Below are 3,980 nucleotides of genomic sequence, written 5' to 3'. Positions count from 1 at the left end.
TGCATGGCAGGTTCCCTTTAAAGGATTTCTGTCATGAGGATTTAGGTCTACAAACCATCGCCAACATGCAATCCAGCATAATCAAAAAGAACTGTGAATGCTGAATGTAAATGACCTGCAAGGAGTCACATGGTAGAGAAGAGGCACGTTCTGATGCCCCCTTCTGACTATACAGGAAAAGTATATATCATTATACCCTTAGGTGCTACTGGCAGCCAGGAGTTGACTTGAGATAATATAACTAGCCTATGGGCCATCAATCAAGCACGGTAACATTCCAATGTGACTCTTCCCCACCCATATGACTCTGTTGTCATGTAAGAATACAGTATATAAAACTCTTTTTATGTATAATGAACAATAGAATATGAAAGGACATTATTGTGATCAGGTTGGTGGCCTAATCCCTGCAGGCCATTGTCCACTACCAGTAACAATGCCACCACTATGATTAGATAGTGTACTCCTCTTCCAGTTCAGTCAGTGCAAGTCACTTCGATGGGGCTCTGAACCAAAGTCAAAGGTCAAGGGTCAATCATCTCTACGGTATAGTATGGTATGACCTTTTACAGGCTGTACTGAAGACACACTACACAAAGATTTGTGGTTCAGGATATTAGAAAATGATAGTTGGATTCACATGGTATTTGCACTGTAGGAGTAGTAAAGTACACGTGGCTCCTTGTCCTAAGGGAAGCGTTACTTATAGCTTCCTGACAAGATTGGGTCACTGTGGTGATCATTATATTCTGTAGGTGTCAGGAGAGGTGTTATGGTCCCTGCCCTTTAGTTCCATGACAGACCTCCGGAGCTGATGGGTTTCTACTTATAACAGTTAATGCACCATCGCAGGAAGCCAGTCCAACCTCATTAGCTCTGCATCAGAGTTCTTTTGAGCAGTTTATTGAACGGAAGGCCTGATGAAAACTAGATGGATATAATTATATCAGACTAAAGCTTTCGCACACTCTCATAACGTTGCAACTTGGCAGGTCATTTTCTGCCATATTCACTTCCCTTGTCTTTACGTTGAGAAATGTTAATTGGCATCGGGAGCAGTTGTGGCTCATAAACATTCATGCATCAACGCTAGGAAAAAATAGAAAAAAGAAGTACAAAAGGCATCTCTTGATCAGCTAATAGCGATCAGCTTGGAAAATTTCCAGAAGTGAGGTGTTTCGAGAAACATTTCCGCCTCGAACACTACTTATTATTACTCCGAGCCCCTGCACTAAGCACATACAATGATGTAGATGGGTCTCTGCTGGCTGACACTAATGCTCTGAATTCCACTCCAAACACTAATTAGGACATTGCTGCTGCCTGTGAAATATTTCCACTTGCCTAAAAGCAAGGTGGACAAAGGCTGCAAAGCAAGTACTCTCTGTTACCCTTAATTCTGATCCCTCCCTGTCCATGAAATGTATCTTTATTAAAAAGAAATGATACATAGGCTTCCAATGGAGGAGCAAATGTCTGTGCTCATGTATATTAACCTTTTCCTCCTTTAACATTTTCATTTAAAATTTTCTCTAAATAATGGGCGTCAAACATAAGGCCCAAGGGCCAAATCTGTTTGCGTCCTTGTGTTTTCCCCCCATACACTGATATTCACCTTTCGATGCGCCCCCAAAGTGGGTTCTCTGAAGCTGACAGACATAATAATGCCACCGCATGGAGAAGAAGACAAAAAGAGTGCTGATTAGAGATGAGCGAGTATACTCGTCCGAGCTTGATGCTCGTTCGAGTATTAAGGTACTCGAAACGGCTCGTTGCTCGGACGAGTATTTCCCCTGCTCGAGATCGAGCATTTAATTAAAAAAACACAGTGAAGAACAATGAAGAATAGAATAAAAACAGTGAACACAGTGAACACAGGATCATTTAAGTGAAAAAGACAGTGAAGAACAGATTACAGATGTTCGGCACATCTGCTTACTTGTCGGAAGATACGCGCGGAACGGCAGCAGGGAGACATCAAGCAGCAGGGAGACATCAAGCAGCACGGGGAGACATCGGGCAGCACGGGGGAGACATCGGGCAGCGGGGAGACATCAGGCAGCACGGGGGAGACATCGGCCAGCACGGGGAGACATCGGGCAGCACGGGGGAGACATCGGGCAGCACAGGGAGACATCGGGCAGCACGGGGAGACTTCAGTGGAAGAAGAGGAGCGGATCCCGGGACAGCGTATCACCCCGACAAGTAAGCAGATGTGCCGAACATCTGTAATCTATTCTTCACTGTGTTTTTCACTTAAATGATCCTGTGTTCACTGTTTTTATTCTATTCTTCACTGTTCTTCACATCTGATAACTTGTCGGGAGATAATATACGCGCGGAACAGTGAAGAATAGATTGCAGATGTTTGCATACATCTGCTAACTTATCAGAAGACATTCTTTTTCAATTAAATAACACATTTTATTCCTGAACCATGGTCCCTTTGAAAAATGCTCGGGTCTCCCATTGACTTTAATGGGGCTCGTTATTCGAGACGAGCACTCGAGCATCTGGAAAAGTTCGTCTCGAATAACGAGCACCCGAGCATTTTAGTGCTCGCTCATCTCTAATGCTGATGCATTGGGGCAGTGGAGAAATGTTAGTAAATGTTTTTTTTTTCCCCACAATGAAACATAATTTGGCACATACACCAGGGGAGGGGAAGGAGTGGCAAGGGATCCTACATATGTAGTCATTATATTTCATATAGAGAAAAAGGCCTATTATAATGACTCCTTTTTAATGGCGGTGACTATTGGCTACTATGGAGCACTGTGGTTATTGGCTACTGAGCAGGCACTATGACTATTGGATACTTTTGGGGCCCCATGGCTCTTGGTTACTAGTTGACATGGTGACTTTTGCTAGCGTGTGGGGGCACTGTGACTATATTCTACTGTAAGGCATCCTGGACATGGCAGTGGCTCTAGTTATTTCATATATTCAGCTTTGTGGTGGCCCACAAATGCCTTATTGTAATGGTAATACTTTGTAAATGTAACTGATTAACTGTTCAAGGATACCATTTAAGGCAACCATGAGGCTAATGTGGTCCCAGGATAAAATGGCTTGACACCCTTCCTCTTAGAGTTGTAAAAATGCTCTTGTTCTTACCAAAGGGATGAATAGAAAAATTAAAGGCTCAAAAGCCTTTAGAAATTTCCCATAAAAATCTATGGGAATGTGAAAAATACTGATGCTATTTGCTACATCTGCTCAGTATTCATAAAGATCATGTGCTGTACTACTAGCATAGCCCCTTCATAACTATTATTTGGTACCACATGTGCCTCACTGGTGTATACTGGACCTACACCTGAAAATAGACCCTTATGATAAGTAGCTGAGTACCCTGTTATTGCCAAAACAGTCCCAATGACGCAGACCTTCTCAAAGCTATATGGAGAAATTAGTATCATTATATATTCATTATATCTACGGCAGTACAAATACATGATCCACCTGGAAACTTACATGTGCTAGGAAGAGTAATATAAAGTTCTCCATCTGTATATACAGGATGGATGTTACATTGGCGAATGTACTTGGCTCAATTATGTGTATTGTTCCAATGTATTTCCAAAGTGACAATAACGCCAGCAGCAGCATATTGTAACTACCGCAGCCATAATGAATGTATCATTTCGATCACTTATGTAAATCATCACTTAGCACTGATTCCACATTTCCTTTTTATTGTGAGGAAAAAAAAAAACACTCAAAAATCATTAATGGAGAACTATAATTAACGGCGGCCCTCCCTCATTCACATATGAATTGTAATTACTGAGTACATCATTAAGATACATGCAAATTAGAGATGAATTACTTGTAACATCCTCGCATGTAACTCTTTATGTACGTCTGGAATGATGAAACTTGTGTTTTATGTGATCCCATCAGTGGACGATAGAGTCCTAGAAGCAGCGCAAGATTTACAGCACAAAAAACTCTTGTACTAATTGTCTGGGGCCTTA

Source organism: Engystomops pustulosus, chromosome 4 (assembly GCF_040894005.1).
Source record: "Engystomops pustulosus chromosome 4, aEngPut4.maternal, whole genome shotgun sequence".
In the NCBI taxonomy this organism is placed as follows: Eukaryota; Metazoa; Chordata; class Amphibia; order Anura; family Leptodactylidae; genus Engystomops; species Engystomops pustulosus.
Note: the sequence above shows the minus strand (reverse complement) of the source record.